The following is a 20,997-nucleotide window of genomic DNA, read 5'->3' as shown; positions in this document are numbered from 1 at the left end:
GCAGATCCAACACTGCCTCACACAAGAGTTGTTTGCAGAGTTGCTGCAGGGTTTTTGCATGGGTTGTTTCTTTGGGGAAAGAGCCACAGAGGGTAAAGAAATTCTTTCTTTTTAAAAGCAACAGGAAGATAAAGTATTTTATTGCTGCTTCTTGGAGGATTTATATAAAAATGGCAAGGATGAAAAACAGAATGACCTTTTCACATAGTCATGCACGGTTAATCAAGAAAACTGAAATGTCTGTCATAGGGTAATTCACAAGATTTGTAAAACAAAACTTCCAGAAAGGAAATAACTCTGAAAATAGGGAGAAAATCCAGACTTACTTCTTAGAAACCTACATTGTTTCATCTTTTAAAAATTTAAAACACTGCCAGTAGCCTTCCATGCTAAGGGAGAGCTGTGCAGCTTCCCTCCACGTGAGCCAGGCACAGGCTGCAGCTGGGAAACAGCTCTCAAGTTTCTGCAAATGTATTTCAAGAGCTGTAAACATCATGCCAGTTAAACCACCCTGCTCTGCAAATCATCTGTTGCCAAAGGATGAGCAGCAAAAAAGTGGAAAATTGTTCTCTCTCAGCTTTCTGGATCAAAGCTTTGAACCTCCCAAGGGCTGAAGGACTCCAATGTGCCCAACTTCATCCATCACTGCAGTTCCCAAAGGAGGAAGCTGGTCAGCAACGCAGTGCAGAGCAGGTTCACACAGCGGGTAAATTGAAATCCACCAAAGTCCTTGGCTGCATTTCCATTTCCCTCACTCAGCCCATTATGATGGAGTGCCTCATTCAGATATGGGCTCATGATTAAGGGTTGCCTTAGGGCCTTGTATATAGAAGATCATTTTTATGATTGCTGCAGTGTATGAGCTCTTCATAGAAGAGGCTTTTAAAATCTGAATGAGTTCAAGCATGCAAAAGATTAATGTGGGCCTGCATGCATCTATGTCAGTCTGCAAAGTCCAATTTATTTCCGTGAAGGCCATTGTGGTTGCAAAACTCTCTGTGATTTCTGCAAAAGTCCAGGAGACAAAAGTGCAATGGTTGCTTGTCTAGATATCTGGCAGTGGGACCATTAAAAACCATGCTGCCATGGGCACAGGGATCAGTGCTGACCCAGAGAAGGTGCAGAATTGAGGGGCACTGCACCAAATGATGGACCAAGGCAGCCGAGGCTGAGAATACCCTCAGAGAACTTAATGAGAACTTTGCATAAAAACCTATAAAACCCACTATGAAATCCCTACCAGGAAGGCAGATCTTCACCTGCACAGCCCGACTTACACTAAGCGATGGTAAAGCTGAGTGAGCAAGCTCAAACCTTTAGTTAGTTTCTGATTATTGCTTCCTGCATCATGGGATGTGTAGATCTTGAATGGAAACTTCTTAAGATCTGCACTTCCTCCCCAGAGAACCCTGCTGGGAAGGATTCAACCTGCCATCCTCCTGCATTCCCCGAGCTGGCTGCCAACACGATTTGGTGACTGGAGCTGTTACACGCTCGATTTACTTTACAGGCAAGAGTGGCTTTTACAAGCTCTCTGTGTCTCTGGAGCTGGTGATGCAAACCCATACACAGCTGTCTCCTTCAATAAAAGAAAGAAGCACAGGCAGGCAGACCCAGTGCCTCCCCCAGCCAAACATGTAGCAGAACAGGCAGGCACCAACAACCAGAGCTCCAATGCTGCACCCTGAGCTCCTGGTGCCCCATCCCTGCCTCTCCTGCTCACACTCAGCTCAGGTCCCCCCTGACCCCACAGCATCCCCGGAGCAGCCTGCACCCATGCACCTCCGCCCTGAGTTCAGCCCTGAAGCATGAAGAGCCATCCTCCTTACAATTTGTGCTCCCTCTAGTGAGTACCTCTACTGCTTTACGTGACCTTATCTGCAGCATACTTAAACGTTGTTCTTCCCCACTGAAATCCCCTGGAACCAATTACTTTGCTGGGTGTTGGATATCTGCTCCAGCTGATACTGGGGAGGCGATGCCCTGCTGCAGCAGCATGGGATTATTTCAGTATCTTTATTCTAACCTGGACCCTGTAATGTGGAAACAGTCACAAAAAAATAAAACAAAACAAATCACAGACATTGAAAAAGTAGAAACATTCAGAAATTACATTTCCTAAGATCCTTTATCAAGAAGTGGCCGGGCAGAATGTCCTAGCATGCACAGATTGGGCACGTCTTTGAAGGCGGATGGGAGAGAATTCTTCTAAGGTTGTATGGGCTTGTCACAGCTGTCACCTCTTTGCGACCCAAACGTCACCCCATGGAAGCATGCAGGGGACTGAGAAGGGAAGCATCGTGAGGCAATGCCAGCAATGGAGCATCCTGCCAGAAACTGAGCATTGAGCCTCTGTGATTACACACACACACACTCTCCTAATGCCCAGTTTGCGTCGCAGCACAAGATGTGTGTATGCACACAGAGGTAAATGCATTTCCATAGCTTCCCCCTAAACCAGCATTTAAATTAAACTAAGCAACCTCTATTTAAATGCTTTGCATCTGCTCCAAAATTCCCGCTGACAGTTTAATCAAAGCTCTCACAGATACATTTTCTGCTGCTTTTTTCCAGCTCTGATGACTGCTGTGTTCCATTGGTGCATCACATCCTGCAATGAACCAAGAATCATCCACTTTTGTCCCAGTTGCTGCTCTCCATCAGCCCAATGAGACCCTGTGACAGCACACGGAGAGGTGCTAGTGATGGAGAGCTCTTGTGCAGGTTGTGCAATTACACCATAGAGCAAACAGACTGCTTGGGGGTTGTGGGGGGTGGGGAGTCTTGTGGGGCATTGCACTGCTTCCCACCATCTGCAAAAAGATATAAAAAACACCTACAGGAAAGTATCATTTCCAGTGCAAAAAGCCAACAGCAAGGAGTGTGAGAGCTGCTCTGCACTGCTGAAGGAAGATCTATTGAGCTGTTGGAGGCACGCTGCAGCTAGCAGATCAGAACGCTCAGTGCGCTGAGAGCAGATTAAGGAAATTAATGGAAAGGGAAAAGCAGCCCAAACCAATCTTTCCCTTTTCACAGAAAGCAGATAGTCACGGTGCTGCTTTCATTAACATTAATGTCAGTTGATGCTTTTAATTGTTCTCTTCTGACATTTCAATTATATGTTTTATGTAAATAAATGGCAGCTCTGGGATTTCGCAGAACTGGATTTTTGCAGCGCCTGTTTTCAAGTCCCCATTAACCACCAGCACTGTGTGCCCACTCCAGCTCTCTACCCTTTGCACTGCATTTTACCATAGGAGAGGGAGACCTGTGCAGCTTCCAGCTGTTTTTTCTTTTATGGTTCAAAACACTCATTTTGGCAGGAAAAAAGGTTGTGGTTTTTTAAACCCAGCTACTGCTAACACCTTTCATAGACTGACACAGTAAGCACAGAAAGCTGGAAATCATACTGCAAAACAAAGTGGGTTTTGTATAAACAGTATTCCTCCTTAGAAAGTGGCTTTATAGGAAACAAAGAAAGCCAGAGCTGGATTTCCACCTTGAGTCTGAACCAAATAACTCCTGTGGCTCTGGGAAATGTAAACTCTAAAACAGGAGTGATGCTTTCTAAAGCATCTGGTTCTCAGTCCTGGCACCTGGCTCAGGTGATGAATCCAGATGTTACTTTTTGTGGTGATGAAAGCTCAGCTCTGTTCATACCCCAAATAATCACTTCCTTAGCTCTCAGAAAAGCAGCAGTCTCCAGAGGTAGAATTCTGAGCACATTGCTGAGGTTTGAAGCCTGAGGTCGCTATGGGGCATCCCCTGCACAGATAAGAAGGCATCAAAAGTCACCAAAACATCTGCTATTCACTCTCCTGGGATGAGATTGGCCAAAATTGGGCCTCCAGGAATCAGACCTCTGGCTGTTTGCCCACAGAGCCAGGGCTGAGCTCTGCAGAAAGGTGAAGAAGCAAGCTGGGGCATATGCTGAGGATTGGAGCCACCTGCAAAGCTCAAAACTGTGCAGTTTTCTACTTTCATCCTTGAACTGCTGTACTGAAACCCACTCAACTCATTGACAACACTTGGGAAAAATACAAGCTTAGTGATGGGGAAAGAGAAGCCCAAAAGAAGCCTGGAAGTTGTTTTCATGCAGGAAGATGATCTGCCAGAAAGATTATCTTCTACAAATTGTTTGCCTGCAGACGGCACCGAACAAGAGTTCCATTTTTCTCCTTGGCAACTCATGCAGGCGAGTGCTGAGCAGAAGAGCTTTGGTGGCATGGAGCAGCCAGGATGCTGCTGTCCCCATCTATCCACTATGGTTGCATTCAGTCCTGCTGGGTGGATGCAAAGCCATTATGCTGGGAGAAAAACAAACCCCCAGCACTGCAACCATTTGCAAGTCCAGTTGTTGTTTGTCCTCCTGTATATTTGTCTTAATTAAAGAAAAGAGCTGCTTTAGAGCTTGAGAAGACTCCAGGATGCACTTCTTTTGTCTTCTTTTCAGGAAGCATTTTACACATTTTTCCATGAGGGGAGAGGAAAAACATTGCACTAGAAGAAGATGGAAAAATGGGTGGGGGAAAACATAATCCAAACCCATTTGTCATCCTCTGCTGCTTTGAGACTTCTTTTTTGTGGCATATCTGTCTCACTGAAATGAAAGTTTGGGGAGGGAATACATTGCTTGACAACTCAATCAAGGCGTATTGCAGGACCTGCACTGAAGCACTTTGCTTTGCTTACTGATCCTGATCTTTTCTGACCTCACTACTTAAAAAATAATGCCTGGTAAATTTCAAGATAGAAATATTTCCTCTGGAAAATTCAGACTGAAACATCTCAGCAGTCGTCAGTGCTGCTCTGCTCACTTTGGTTGCCTGGGGAGCTGCAGCTTTGGTTGATTTAGCAGAAATTATTTGACCTCCTCACTTCAGCCCCCCAGAACATCTCCTGGTTTGAGAAACAGGAGGGTTTTCTTATCGCTGGTGAAAGAGGAAAATTCCCAGATACATGAACAGAAAAACAGCACTGGAGATGGATCAAATTGCTTCCCCCCCCCGGCTTTTACATGGCTGGCAGCAGCTCTGTAATACATCAGATTCGGTTTCCCCTGGACCTGGATGGGAACTGATGTGAGCACGACCCCCAGTGCTACGTTGGGCCCTCAGGGCTGAGGTTTTCAGAGGCAGTGACCCAAGTGATGCTGGATGACAAACCCAGCGCAGCTCCCAAATCCCAGGTTTGCACCTCAGGACCAGCAATGCAACCCTGCAGCCCTTCCTTCCTTCCATGAGAGACGGGCTTTGGGCTCAGAAATAAGGATTTATGTAAATGTTGTTCTTTTATATAAAAGAAAAAAAAAACAACAAACGTAGGCTTGTAAACATCGCTGAATGGCATAATAGTATGTAATCTGCCAGAGTTTTCAACACAGTGCTACAGTGCCTATCTTAATTGTGATAAATTATTTCAAAATGAGTGGGCGTCAGATGAATTGATTGAAAGACTGCAGCGTTACCACTTGCAAAATCTCTTCTAATGAGGGACTTCTTAAGTTTTGGGTTTCATGAGGCTTTCAGTCCATGAGCTCCCTGCTGGAGATCCTTTTGCTTTCTGTTCCCATTCACAGAGGAGCAGCTGCTGAACTGCCCGGCCCAGTCTGGCAATAGGAGCTTCCAGGAGGCTGAACAGCATCCTTCAAAATGAAGCAAACAGCCACATCCAGGAGATGCAGTCAGTTAGGAGGTTTTGTACACTGAGATGCCCTAAATGAACATATTAGGCCACAGCAGCACACACTCTGCTTCAAGACAGTAGCAATTTGATTCTTCTTAACTGAAAGCAGAACTCAGAGTACCCATGTGTCAATTTTGACTGAAGTAAAAACTTTCCAACTGTGGTTTATGGAGTGATTTGGACGTCATATCTCACTCAGGCTCTGGGCTGCTCACCCTGAACCAGTTCCAGCGTTGCCCCTTCAGAGCCATGTGCAGCACCAGCAGGGGATGGGCACTGCAGAGCTGCTCCATCCTTTGGTTCTTCCCAACCCCATTTGCAAGCTATCAGATGCATATTCCCAAATATTCTGACTTTGGGACCACTGCAATATGCTGACATTTCTGTGTGACCATCAATGGCAGGAGGTTGTCTTCCCAGCAGAAAAAAACCAGCCATGGACCAAAGGAAACTAAGGAGCCACACGTGGCCAAAAAGAGGATGTTCATCCCTTTCCACTTCTCTCACCAAACCATTTCCATCGCCCTGTTGGAGGTGACAGTTGTTTTCCCAGCTGTCCCCTCAGGAGCCATGGTGTCAAGCCCTCTGATTGAATTACTACAGATAATTTATAGGGAGGTAAAATGGAATGAAAAGTAAAGTAACCAGAAATTAGATTATTTTTCAAGGTACATTTAACTTACTGTGACATTTGTGAGCAAGAACCTTTAACAGAAACAAGCAAGGCCCATTTGTCTGAGAGTTTAAATATTTAATTCCCAAGAAGACAGGCACAATTTCTCTGATCGTAATAATTATTTTAGACTAGATCAGAAAGAGAGAGAGAAGCTTCGAGCTGGTGTAATAAAAAGGTCTACCAGGACAAGCAATGACAAATGGGACATGTGCTGGAAAACCCCACAGCAACGCAGGGGTGAGTGGCTCAGGGCAGCAGGGATGGTGCTCTGGGTACCAGCACTCATCCCACCTCATCCCATCGATTGCCAGTTCTGCAGCCATGGGCAAGCCAGGTTGTTTCCCCTTCCTTCTGTCCTTTCTTTTAGGGCACAAAACCTTTACAGCAAAAGCTGCAAAGCCTACATAAGCCCTATACCAGAGCAGTGCTCGAGTCCTTCATTTGGCCCCTGTTTTCCAAACATAACAAAAACAGGCACTCAGGAGGAAAGCATTTAGCCAAATTGGTTTTAATTACCGCAGAACTAGCTGGCTTAAGTCTGAAGTGGGTGCATGGGAGTTCCTCATCTAATCCACAAGGTTTTGCTGATGCTCTGCAGCTGGGCAGAGCTCGCAGCTGGTGCCTGAGGCAAGGCAAGGGCTGAAGAGTTCGTTACCAGCCCAGTCCTCCTCTGTTAGACCATTAAGAATAATATCCCCCCTGTCTCTTCAAGTGAGATTTATATAGATTATATTATTTGTGAGTAATTAGGAATAGGAATTAAGTTTGAATAGATTAACTATCTGCAATTATTCTCCCTGCGCTTACACCAGGCCTGAATGCTAATCTGAACGCTGCTCTCCTTCCTAACAATGAAAAGGAAATGCGTTTGGCTTTTTTTTTTTATCATTGAGGTGGCCTAATCCAGGTTTCTGTGCCAAGGCCCATGGCTCGTTGTGCAGAGCTCGTTACACAGGGCCCACTGCTGGGGCAGTTTTCATATCAGGGTTGTGGGGAACAGATTCAAAGCACGCAGATGGTGCCCACCTGCAGAAGGTGACAGCAGGGCAGAGGAATTTTAGTGCTTCTGAGGAAAGAGGAAGTGCATTAATAAATTAAAGTTAAACGCAATGGATGGATGGCTGTGCTCGCTTCAGAAAAAAAAAAGTCACTTTATCTCTAAATCAACCAAATAGAATCAATTGTTCTTTCCACACTAAATGTGATCCTGCTCAGCTTCACTTTGTCCTTTGATCAGTTAGACTCGAAAGCTAAATAGCTAAATTAAACCCCTGAATTAAACAAGGGAGATGCCTTCAGCAGCACACTCAGAGATGCACATCCTTGATAATCTGAAATCAGACAGCCACAGGACAGACTTCCAGTGTTGCAGACCAATGCTATAGACTGACTTCCAAGAAGTAAAGCCATCCAGCCACGGATCAGACCCTGCGCCTGTCTTAATTTTACCACAGTTTTGCACAGTTAGAGACAATTTCAAAGAGGAGACACAATGGCAGTCCCACACTGCGTGGGGACCACAGAGCCCAAATCCAGCAGACCTGCCCATGCTGGCACTGGTGCACACATGGGCTCTTACATCACCATGTAAAAATCCCAAAGGGTCCTGGGTGGGAGGATCAGCAGCACGCATAGTTGCTGCCCCAGCACAATATTTTTGCCAGTTCTTTGGATTTGCAAGAGGATCAGAAGCAGTAGCATTGCCAGGAACTTAGCTCTGACAGCCCTTCCAGGCAGTAATAATTATTCTGACCTGCTTACATGGGACCATCCCTTACGCATACAGATCAGGATGCTTGCAGCAGTTGGAAAGAAACTGTAGCTTTTTTTCCTTGACAGGCAACCAGAATGAATTCCACTGCAACAGCAAGGATAGCAGTCTGACTACATGTACAAAAGAACCCAGTCCATCAGACAAGTGGTTAGAGCAAAGGCTACCATGTTGCTCACTATCTAAAAGGTTAATAAAAACCTCTCAGCAGGAAGATAATTTTTATGTTTTATTAATTGCCACATCTTGATTATTTTACTAATTTATTTTTCAGATTGCCCCTAGAAGCGTTCTTTGATGCACTGAGGTTATTTGTGGGTTCTTTGTGAATATTCCCAGGCAGCTGCTGAAAAACAAGTACACTGAATGGAGTGAGCAGAAGGGTCTGTCCAAAATGAAGAACAATAGAGCAGAGAATCAAAAAGAATCAAAAATCCAAGGGAATTTTAGTCCATGCACAGTAAAGAGGGCTTCTGGTTTAACACTATCATCAGTTCTTTTCTGGGTTAACACTGAAAATTCAGTCTAAAAAAATTCATTGATTCAGTAGTAGCAAGAACTTGGCATTAGGAAAGGAAGGATGCAGCGAAACAGAAATTTCTGTTGGGAGAATGCATTTGATACCTCCCAGCCATCCAGAAAGCTCTTGGGTGAGCTGTGAAGCCCCCAGGTGGGCTCTCTGCCACTGAGCACAGTGAAGCTGTTACTTGACAGGTGACACCTCCATGCTTAGTGGCAGCATGTGTCTCCAGCCCATCGCTCCACATATCAATCATCACAATGGACTGCGCTGTATTTGTATCCAGTTTGATTTATAACCCACTGAAGCCAAGGGAAAGACCTGCCTTCAATTTTAGTGATTGTAGATAAGCTCCTAATTTCACGCTTTGTCCGAGAAGCAGATAAAATGGATCTGAGAATCGTTTTTCCCTTTGAAAATTAATCTTCTTTAAACTACTTCAAGATGCAGAATTATTTCCAAAATGCCCCATAATAGAAGTAACTGGTGTACTTGAAATAAATGGATTTTACAGTAATCAGGTTCGTCAGCCTGGCTTTTTATCCTGTTTATTGCCCTGTGAACTCCTCCATCACAAACAGCAGCTCGTACAAATACCAAAATAAGTCACTGTCAGCAAGCTCAGAGGACCTGAAAGATTTGCTGTAATCATACAGCTGGCGCTCAGCAGCACCTGAAAATCACAGTGCCTTCCGTGTGTTTATCTGATTCAATTACAAGGTGCTCTGAGGAACTGAAAACACTTTCCAAACACACTCATGCAAGAGTGCCAGAATGCTCAGTGTTCCCCAGCCTGTGGTGCCAGCTCTCTCATCTGCGGGGTTGGTGGCTCCGTGGAGATGGGATGGATCCCACATCTGCCAGGAATCCTATAGTGGCACTTGAATGGATTTATTAAAAGTAAGCATATAATTAACGGATCTTCACTGCAAAATGTGGTTTGCTAAGAGGCATAATGTGTCAGGAAGAATCTGTGTCCAAATATCCTATCTTGATCATTTTCCAAGGGGCAGAATGGGAGTGAGCAGTCCAAGCAGCCATCCTGACATCTGGGGAAGGAGGCAATGTTGGGCTTATGCTTTTCGGGGTGAATTCAACCTCCACTGTAAAACAGAAGTGATTTTCTAGGGAAATACAATTTAATCTCAATACAGAGTGTAAGCTACACCAAAATTAGAAAGTTTTGTGACTGTATTTCACAAAAAAAAGAAGTTGAGATACTTTATTAATTACCTTTTGGGTGCAGGGTGGGAGATCTCTCGGAAATCCTGAAAGCTCCTTGGGGAAATAGGAGATGTGCATTTCTTTCCACTCTGCTGGAGATACATGCTTACACTGAGACTGAGGTTTACACCTGGAAGATGACAACATAGGTCAAAACAGGCTCTGCAGAGCAGCTATAACCTTCACTAAGGGTGTGAACACTTCAGCTTAGTCTCTTTCTCCTCTTTCTGACTCATCCCAACACAGGGTATGGCTTTGGACCATGCTCTGTCTTTGCACAGGATCTACAGCGCAGAGTCCATCTGTTTTTCACATTTTCCTCCAGAAAATGTCACTGAAAGTTTATTTTTCCTCACCTGCCTTTTTTTTTTTTTTAATTTACTTTTTATTTAATGCATCTAAGTTATCGCATCCATTGAGGAAGAAGAAGTAATATCACATGATAGGTGTGCTAACGAACAACTGGAATTCATTAAGTGGACAGCAATACATTTAGCAAGCATGTTTGTGAACAACCCAGAGATTGAAGCATGTTTGCAGAAAAGATCTATTGAACAGCTAGGAACAAACAAATTAATAAAAATCTAAACCCAGACCTCGCATGTTAATGATGGAAGGAAAAGCTGTAAGCCCATCAATAAGCCATTAAACACGATGACATGGACTCATTCCCAGCATCTCAGCTGGACTCTCTGCTGCTCGTGCTCTCACTCCGAGGTGGTCCATGTGGGATATCGTTGTCTTACCCCAGGGATCCCAGAGCCCTGCTACCACCGAGCTCCTTGCACTGCTGCGCATCAGGATGCCTTCCCCTGGCATTGCCTGCAAAGGAAGGCACTGAAATATCCTCTCCTCTTCCATCCTGGAAGGAATATTTTTATTATGATTGTTTTGAGATGAAATGGTTTCATCTCATGCACCAATATTTTAGGGAACCAGAAAGTTGCATGCAGCATTGCTTTAGAGCCTCAACATTTCTGTGTGCAATTTCTTTTGCTTCAGAATGAGAAGAAAACGGAGGGAGAATTTCCTGCATGAGTGAATTCAGCTCACAGACAAGTCCTAAGCATGTGGGCAGATACAAGGAGATTTGGAGAGGCTTTGATATTCTCATAACAAGAGCAGCATAAATCCCTAAAGATGACTGATTTCAGGAAAAGAATTCAAAGTATCCACTGGTGTGAATCCATCTGCAGTAACAGAGATTTTCTTCACTTAATAGCATGATCCAAAATGGCACCAATCTGCACTCAGCATCCTGTGCAACAGAGATACAAAAAACCCCAAAACTTCTTCCCGGTGTTGGCAAAAGGCTGACTGCACTAATGAGGTGAGATTCTGTATTCTCCAGAGCAACCAAGAAATTATGTTTAATTACAAGAAGAGAGCATCTCTGCTCGTTGAATACAGTGCATCGCAGATGGGAATGATTCACTTTGCTCGACTGACCTGAGTACAGAGCAGGGCAACCCAAGCTGTTATCCCAAGGCTGTTATTCCAAGCCAGAGGATAGAAACTCTCATTCATCCTAAGGCAGGTACTAACTACATGCCTCATCTACAAACAAAACCATTTGCAAAGGGATCAGACTACAAAAACAACATGAAAGGGGTCCTAATTCTCTTTCCAGGAAGGCCAGCGATGTTCATTGACTGAGACAAAAATTTAGAAGATGATACACTTCGTAGTAGCTTCCGGTTTTCTCCTTTTCAGAAGTTCTCAGAAATGTCACAGAGACTCTTCAGAGCACATAGCAGTGAATGGTGCTCAATTTGCAATGCCTGGACAAGTGCTCCCTACCCCTAAACCAAGTGAAGGAGTTTTGACCCCAGCTCTGCCAGGGGACCACATCACCCTGGGCACAGCCTTCTTCCACAGCAACTGTGTTCTGGTTTCTTGTTCTGAATGAATAAATGCACCCCTACATCAGGGCACTGCAGCACGTTACTATAAATCCTCAGTGCCCATTCTTCAGTGGTACATGGGGAGGATGTCATGCTGGGAGCATTAAGCTGCTGAATTGCATGCCTGTGTCACGGAAAGGAAAGAAAATAGAATTGACAGCAGATCTGCTCTTCGTTGAAGCAATGAGGCTGCCCTAATTAGGGCTAATTGCAGCTTTCCATCACGTTAAATTGCTATGCAGAATGATTCAAGTTAGTCCATCAGCAAGTTGCACTGTCTCTCTCCCTTCTCCCTCCCCAGAATGTTAGATGACACATGTTTTTTAATGTGTACAAAATGCAGAAAGCACTGCTCATGGGCAGTTGCAAAGACAGGACACACTGTAGTCTGGAATGGGCAGCAGCTTATTAGGAGCTGGTTACAGGTGCAGACAGCTCCATTAGTGCTCAGCTGAGCTGCAGCATGCGTGGGAGGGAAGCAGAGCCCTGCAGGTTGGTGAGGGAAGAGTTTGGGGCAGTAGAAAGCCATGCTGGCTCACCAGGACTTGGGGCTGGGGGAGTGCTGCTGTACAGCCTGCATCTCTCAGGTATTCACGGTAAGTATGTCTGCTTTTCAAGAGAATTGGGGTTTTGCTGAAACACATCAACATCTAAAACCTTCCTACCTTTTTTTCCCAGAAGCACAGTGCTTTCCCAGGCTTCCTCGTGCAGAACAGAAAGGATGAGTCACTCTTCCACCATCCTCCAAAACTTCTCAGGAAGAGCTGACAACACCCCGCTGCTGGACACAGCAAAAGAAATTCCACCCACAGTCCATTTCCAGCTAGTTCTGACTAACACATACATGGCTAACAGGGGGACCTGAATATGCAAGGCCACAGAGCATCAAAGCACAGTTATTTATAAGACACTATCTTTTCTAGGCATGCAGACAATGTAATTTAAGACCAGGCAAACATCTGTTGGCAATTGCTGCTCATGGCCTGGGTCTGTTCTGGCTCAGCTCCACATGATACTCCTGGCAGGAACTTTCTCCTCTTTGCTCCTCTTCCCCATCAGCACTCATCATCCTGAGACAAGAACACAGCCTAATTATAGGTGTCAGCAAGAAGAGTTGTAGGCTTTGCTTTCTGGCAGGATGGCCAGCTTTGCCTTTGTCCTGTGCATTTGGTCTGTAGCCAAAAGTGAAATCAAGACAGAGAGACATGATTTTTATTTAACAATGGATGATGTAGGTTCAGTACGAGCGCATTTTGCCATAATTGCTCTCTTAATTTGTGATGGCTGTGCAGCAATAGGATTTTAAAATGCCCAGGCAGACCATGGGAGGCCTTCAGACTGCAATAACACTGGTGACTGCTGTCAGCAGCTTTGCTCTTATGCTACTGCCAAGGAGAAAATGAAATCAACCCCTACAATTGTTGCATTGACTCCATGTTAACCTTGCCACTCCCATAAACATCTTGTGGGACTGATTTCCTTTCAAAGACCAACTTGTCGGTATTAAGACACCTCATTTAAACTCTTTGCTTTGCTTATTCTCAGTCCCCCAGCTCTTAGTAGCCTCTCTCGATAGCCTTTGGAAATGAAAGAGCCCCAATTCCAGGCATTTCTTTGCCAAAAATTCAACTGATTCTACAAGTTGCTTATTCAGTTCACTGCCTGCCATGTGGGGACAAATATCTCAGGTGGCTTTTTGTGTTCATGGAGGTGAGTGCAGAGGTGGATATGAGGTTGGACAGATTTTCATTCTGACAACACTGAGCCCCGGACCATTTAGAAAAACAATTCCCAGACTCACACCCAACAGATCTATTAGCCCAACAGATCTGGTACAAGTGGCCCCAGTTCAGTCAGATTTGACCTCTGAGCATTTGTACTGTGGAGATTAAAAGCGCTGCTTGAGTGAGGTTTTTCTTGGAAAAAAAGTAGTGCAGATTTTTCTGAACAAGGAAAAAGAGGTTCAGGTGGTGAACATACACATGTCACCTTCACTTTGAAGTGTCCTTGATGCTCTCTGTCCCCTCACACCTTGGATAGCACTGAAATTGCTTCTACTATGCATGGAAGCTGTTCCAAGCCTCAGACAACAGCCACTTTTGGAAGCATAGTGTTGAGATGGCACTTGATGATGGATGGGATCTGTGCGGGGCACACTGGGAAGGGCACCAGGAATACCACTGTTACTGAGAGGATGCACTGCCTGCCCTCATTGCAAAGGTTTGACTGCAAATTTGTCCTCATAAGCAGGGTCAGCAGTGGCAGCAAGTCCTTCACCTGGTGATGACAGCCCCCAGTGCAGCAGAGGGAGGTGTGGGCAGATCCTAAGATTTATTCCCAGGACTGCTACTGCCATGCTGCACAGATGGGAAGAAATCGTTTAACCTCTCTGCCTTCACTCTGCAGTTGTAAAATGATTACCCTCAGACTGATGCTGTAGGAGTAGTCTCAGGTGTCACGATGTGGTCAAGAAAAAGTGCACTCAGATGCTAAAAATATTTCTGATATGTGTCAATGTCAAGCTTTCCTGCAGATTGCTGCTAGATTCCGTCCTTCTTCCTCTTTTTGCTTAGAAATAGACAGAAAAAGCATGCTTGGTGTAATGCAATGGAAAGCACATCAATGACACGAGAGTAGCAAGGTCCTAGGCTGCAGCAAGTAAGAATTTGCTCAAATACAACAGCCACAGAAATAAAGGGAAGAAGCTGCTTACCTTCAGAAGGCCTCAGGTACGCAGGGATCTCCAGCAAAATACTCTCACCTCCCTTGTCAACACTTAAATGAGGTCTGGGAAAGAGCTTCCTCTCCACCTTCCAATCAATCAGGTATATCTCATACACCTGAGCTCCCCTGGGTTGATCCTGCTTTCCCACCAGGTGCTCAATTACTCTTTCAAGCCGTGACTTAGCATTTCTGCTATGTTTTGGCTGTTGCTGGCTATAGATACAAGGTGCTGTGCTGCAAAGCATGCCTATGTGCGGCTGTTTCTGGAGCTGCCCATCTGAGCCCATTCCTCCAGAATTTCTTCACTGTATCTGCCTGAATACAAGACACAAATCAGCACAATAAGCAGCAGTCTCCTAAATTATACTGGACCAACCGAAATCACCACTCCCTGTCACCAAAAGCACGTGCCTTGCTGTCTGATGCATTCATGGCTTAACCAACAATGTGGCTGTGGAGGTGTATTGAGCTATCAGTGGAAGTTCTCCTGCCTTGGCTGGTAGGAAGGGCTGACAGAATGAACCCAAATGTCAGGGACAAGAATTCAGGTCTGCATGCTTTGCTCTGCACTCACAGTGAGGCAGGAGCATGCAAAGGTTACTGCAGTGAAACAAGCACACTTGGGGACATCGTGCTTTGCTCAGGCTTTTCCTGCACACTGCCCTGACTGTCTGCAGGCTTTTCTTTTTCTGTTTCCTTCAGTGTCAACGTACTCAAAGCAAGGACTTTCTTCTTGGTGTTTACAGCAACTCAGAAGTGGAAATGAGCAAAAGTTTAGGATGAAAGCTGTTCAAAAGGCACGTTTTAAATTTTTTAATTTAACTATCTAATGACCTAATTTCTGATTTCTTCACCCAGACGTACATTTTTTGTTCCCACTTTTAAATGACAGTTCTTACAAAACTCACAGACTGGGCATCCTTTAAATATTAATAGCAAGATACCTCAACTCAAGAAATGAAAAATTACTCTCAGAGGAATAGAAGGGACCATTTTAGTTCATGGATATCTCAGCTGGCTTCTCCTAGCTGCTTCTGCTCCTGCCATCAGAAATTCAAAATTCAGCAAATTCTACACAAATTGAGCACAGACATTCTGAGGACCAGTGGATGCTCTCATCCTGTGTGGGAGAGAGTAGCACAGCCCAGCAAGCCAACTAGTAAACACCATTTTAAAGGTGAAAAGTAGCGATTCCAAAACAAATCCAGGAAGAAAACACTGTTCCATCATTTCTACTCTGTTGTCCACAGCCTGTCTCAGTCTCTGGAGTTTTAACTTCTTAAAGATTATCCTGAGGACATGCACACAAGCTCTGTGGAAAATAGCAATTATTATGTGCTATGGGGCTCTACCCATCATTACTTCCATATAAGCAGGCATGGTAAAGCTATTTCATTCAGCCTAGCAAATTAAATGAGCCCAGTTGCTGGAACGCAGAGCGGTGGTGTGATGAATGACATACCGGGTGAACCCTACCAAGGGATTAAAGCAAACTTCCAAGTCATTTACAAAAAGGTAGTGCACCATTTATTTGCTTGGCACCATATAATTACAAGTAATCTAAAAACTGGAAGGGAAATTAAAGTGAAAAATCAAAACTCTCTTTTGTTCTGGAAACAAAACAACAAAGAGAAATATTTCCCTTCTCTGCTCATTTTGGTTTCTGTACAAATACAGTCAGTGTGACAAACCTATCTGAACACTGAACACTGGTGCTACATCAGGGACTCTCCCCTGGTCCTGAGTATTTGTGTTTGGATCTGTCACCAGTCTGGGTCATTAAATAACACATCTCTACCTGCACACTTCATTTGCTCACCCAGTTTCCTTAACTGCCTCTGAAAGTGGGGTGGAACAGCTTGTGGTGCTGTCAGGGGTGGTATTCTGCACACAGTGATAAACGAATCCCCTGCCTTCCAGAAAACAGACTGAGTTTAATGCCAAGAGTCCAAGCAGGGTGGGAGGTGGAGTGTCTTAATAAGATCAGAGCTCATTGCCTAATTTTACTGTAAAAAATGAGCTTGAGGAGAAATTTCACAAAACAGTGTGCACCACTTTTCTTGTTACATGGTGAAGAAGTTCCATGGTGTATGCACAGATCTGAAGAAATGCTTCCCACCATTGGGCAGAAGCTGTGAGAGCTGTTTCAAAAGCTTTGCTGGTGTCCCCAAGGGGAGGCCCCAAGGGTTGAGCAGCATTCCCAACACACACCTAAATCCTAGAAGATCAGCTAATGCTAATCATACCAAACCTATTGACTGAAATGAATTTTTGCCCTAAGTCCCATCTCAGAGGTCATTCAGCCAAACAAAGCTGCTCTTTATGCAACAGGAAGACCGATGCAAGGGAAGATGGATATGTTATTTATGACCACTGCAAAGTTCCATTTCTATTTAACAAAGGCTTAACTCAAAATTGAGATTCAGATCTTTCAGGATTTCCTCAGTCAGACTTCAGAACAGGGCCTGAAGCACCTACAAGTCTGACAGCTTGCAGATGAGCTTTAATGATCAATGTCGCAGCTTGGAGCAGCTGTAGTGAATTTTAAGTGTTGCTTGGATATGCAGCAGCTTCCCAGCAAGACCCAGTTCACAGTGACCAGCCCTCGTTAGGCCGCACCGCGTTACCACTGAGCTTGGACAGTGCATTGCAGGCCTGCCTCCAGCCTTGCCATGTCAGCCCTGCTTAGCATCACTTTCATTTGTTAATTAAAAGGCTGTGAGTGGTGTTTGGCTGAAGACTGTGTACCAGAACTGAGTAAACTCAAACCAAGGCCAGCAATGGTGTCTGTGGTTCCTTCCCTGTTGGCTGGTCTCGCTGCCCTCCATTAGCTCTTCATTAGAGACCATCAGCAATGCTGGTGCTTGGGCAGCCTCGTGTAAGGCTAATTAAACAGCATGCCTCCAGCTTCCCATTGGCAAACACCACTCTGTGAGAGCAGGGAAAGCCTCCCATGTCCCCCTGACACCTTTTCTAATTGTAATTTCTTCTCATGCACAAAGCTTTCAGTTCCTCTCAGAAGCAGGCTCTGCCTGTAAATATTTTCTCCCTCTGTTGTGAAATCACTGCTTTCAGACTATTCAGCAACTTGTTCTTAAGCAGTCCCCAATTATCATTCACACGCTGATGTTTAAGTTCCAATTTACACATAATTATTTTTGGCTTTGTGCAATTGGCCGCTTAAAAGCACCACGCACTCATGCACACATACATATGTACTTTATCCTATTAAATCCTATTGTCGGTTGGGGATTACTACTATATTAGAAGCTCTGAGAACTCTTCTCTGGCTGACATGGCAGTGCACACAGAGCTGCTCTTCACTTTTTCCACTTGCTGTTGGAGTTTTGCACAGTGGAGGCATTAATCCCAGCCCTGCACACAGCCTGCTGCTCCCCCCATGCAGTGCTGAACACATTTCAGGAGTGCCAGAGGGCTGCTGTGTTCCAGCATCACCCCCCAGGCAGAATGCTGAGAGGAACCTGAGTTTAATATTTAATGTTTCCATAGGAATCAGCTGTGTGTGTCTGCCACGTGATGCAGACGTTGTCATGGCACACAGCCCCAGCCTTGGGAGGGGGGAGAGAAAGCAAACAGATGTCCCTCTCACCAAGTTCAGTGCTATGGAAAAATCCATACGAAACATGCCTTCTTATTTAGGGAGCTGGAGACAAGTCAAGAACTTGAGCCATTATATAGAAAAATTGAAAAAAATGTGCCTCCGCTTGCAGCACTTCTACCACACCTCCTCAGGCATCTCCAGCATTCAGGTGGTACTTGGAACAAAGGTTCTCAGTGCACGTCCCTAACCACAGACAAAGCAATTAGAAAGAAAAATTAATTTCCTATAGGCCAGACCCATTTTGGCATGCCAATGCTGCAAAGAAAAGCATGGCTTTGCCAGCCAATCATTTGTGACCCTTACATTCTCCATGGGTATGTGCATTTCCTATCTGAGTACGGTTTAATCTCTTTTTGCCATGCTCTCTAGCAAGGTGCAGGCAGACGAATCGATGAGCCTTGACCTTCACACTGACTTTCTTAGTAATTTGCTGCAAAACTGGTTAGTTCTGTTTCCTTGCTCCCTGCACGGACAAAAGCCAAGCTTTATAAATCATGTGTGTAAACAGAAATATCCTCCTTCCTTGAATATGATTACTATTTAGAAAGAGGAGGTTGTCATTTTACAAGGCAGAGAACCTGTTTAATCTGGAGAGACTGGCTCTGATGCCAGACGCCGTTACCATAACAGTTTATGTCTGTCCTGAGTTTCAGAGTGAAAATTAAAATATCTCATATAAGCTGGTTTTGTACAGTTTTCTGTACAGTTTTTGCCCAGCTAAGGTCGTTTTCAGAGCCCCAAACACTCGTTCTGCTGGGTGACATCTAGGAGTTATTTTTGTACGCATGCAAATAAGCCATGTGGTGCCTCTACAATGACACAGTATGTAAATGTAGAATATTTGTTTCTGGAGCCCAGATGATTTTGTGGGACCAAGCAAGAAGGGAGAAGTCAGCAACAGCTGCCAGAAGTGGGGGGGCTGCAGGGGTTGCCAACACAGCCAAGTGGAGAACCAAGCTCCTTCCAGGGTTAATTTCAGACTCTGTTACTATGAGAAAAATAGGGAAAATCAACCTTTGTACTACAGTTACCAATTCACCACAAGAAAAAAAAATAAACAAAATAAATAGAAAAGCAAGCTTTTGGTTGGCATGCATGAGGCAAAGTTATTTCTTTTCTTAGAGGTTCTTTAAGGTCCCTCCTAAAAACGAGTGAGTAAGAGTTTTCTTTCCCTGGCTGCTTTTGAAAGGCTGCAGCCGCGTGCTCCCCTCTGAGTGACCATTCCCCATTGGACTGTGCTGGGCACAGCCTGCTCCTGCAGGGAGGGATGGTGATGATGGCAACAGGGACGGGGATGGAGCTGAGGACAGGGATGGAGCTGGGGAAGTGGATGAGGACAGGGATAGGATGGAGATGGGAATGGGGACAGAGAAGGACAAGAGCAGGAGGTACTCCAAGAGGGCTGGAGGAGCTCGGCACTGGAGGTGACTCATGGAGAGCTGGACACTGCTTGGGTTCACACTGGGACAGCAGTAAACCTCAGTTATTTCTCTGATGAAGCCTCTGAGCACGGCGCTAGTGTGTAACTCTTCCCCGCGGTACAGCGTCAGCCCTCTCCCCCCAGCAACCTTTGGTCCTCCCTGTTGTCTCTCTGGATGCAGATTCGTGAATTAAAAGAAAACTCGTGTTGCAGTCTGTTTTAATCACCTGTTAGTTTTATCTCCCACCGCCGATATGAAAACATTCCCGACATAAGTCATCTGCAAACAATTTCTGTTCTCCATTACATAATCCAGATCCACCCTACATCTTTAAATGTTATCATTGCCTTTACAAAAAATAATAATTCTGCAAGGATGTCCAAAACCCCTTTTCCAGCATGTCTGTTTCCCTGCCTCTGACCACAGCTCTGAGCTACTGGGGAAAGGCAATGTGCCAAAAAGAAGCATAAGCTGGTCAGTGTGTAGGGTAAAGCCTCCACGGTGAGAGGGGACCAAGTGTTGCAGTCTGGCCAGGATTGCGGGGGGGTAGGAAGGGGGATATTTAAAGCACTGAGCTGTGACCTGAAGCAGGGAAGGGTACTGAGAGAGAACAAAATGCACCTTTTCTCTCCTGATGTTCACAGAGTGATCAAAGGTGCTACTTTTCTTCTGAAGCTTTAGTGCAGGAATGATGGTGGAGCTTGCATTATTTTTTGCACTCACATTTTTTTCTGGCTTTAAATAAAGCCACAAATGTGTGCTAGCTTTCCTTCCTTTCTCATTCCTAGGATGCTGGCACTTGTTGCATTCCAGCACGGGTGGTTTGGCATCAGGCTTTATCCCCCAGACTTTTAAGAAAGGGAGGGAAACCAGCATACTTTTGCACTGGGAAGGTGCTGCTGCCACACATCACCTTCTTGAGATGGTCCCTAAATCTGCTTCTCTGGAAAAGAGCTGTATAAAAACCTGAGCTTTCACTGTCTATTTTTCATTCTCCTTTCTACTGCCCAAAATGATGCTGAAATCTCCCAAAGAAAAATTATTTCCATGTGATCCCAGCACTTTCTCTTTTGGCTGGAACATTCAATGTGGTTTTGGGTCTGTGGTTTTTTTTCTTTTTTTTCTTTTTTTTTTTTTTTTTTTTTCCCCTTATTCACAAACTTTTTTGGTTTTCATTTCCATCATTGTGTGAGGCGCTGTGCAAGCAGACAGACTGGCTGAGCATTGTAGGGAAACCATAGTAGGACAAAAGCACAGAAACTCAGCACAAGTTGATGCAAGCAAAGAACCAAGAAAAAAAAATAGCTTTTGCAAACAACCTCGCTGCTGGATTTCATAAGGAGCAGGACGAACTTTCAGTGTTTCATTTGGACTCCAGCTAGGAAGCTGCAGCAGCTGCTTAGGACTGAAGAACCTGAATGAACGGCAGCTTTCATATTATGCATTCTGC

The 20,997-nt window shown here is 44.8% G+C and overlaps 1 long non-coding RNA gene across 1 annotated transcript; it reads right to left on the bottom strand.

The window, feature by feature from the left end:
* Positions 1 to 8,508: 8,508 nt before the first annotated feature.
* Positions 8,509 to 10,740, bottom strand: LOC128079051 (uncharacterized). Its single transcript, XR_008205957.1, has 3 exons — positions 10,623 to 10,740; positions 9,886 to 10,006; positions 8,509 to 9,776 (listed from the first exon to the last, which is right to left on the bottom strand). It is a non-coding gene; the product is annotated as an uncharacterized LOC128079051 (long non-coding RNA).
* Positions 10,741 to 20,997: the final 10,257 nt, after the last annotated feature.

This window comes from Tympanuchus pallidicinctus, unplaced genomic scaffold, assembly GCF_026119805.1.
Source record: "Tympanuchus pallidicinctus isolate F22 unplaced genomic scaffold, pur_lepc_1.0 scaffold18, whole genome shotgun sequence".
NCBI classification, from domain to species: domain Eukaryota; kingdom Metazoa; phylum Chordata; class Aves; order Galliformes; family Phasianidae; genus Tympanuchus; species Tympanuchus pallidicinctus.
This window is presented reverse-complemented; position numbering and strand designations above follow the sequence as displayed.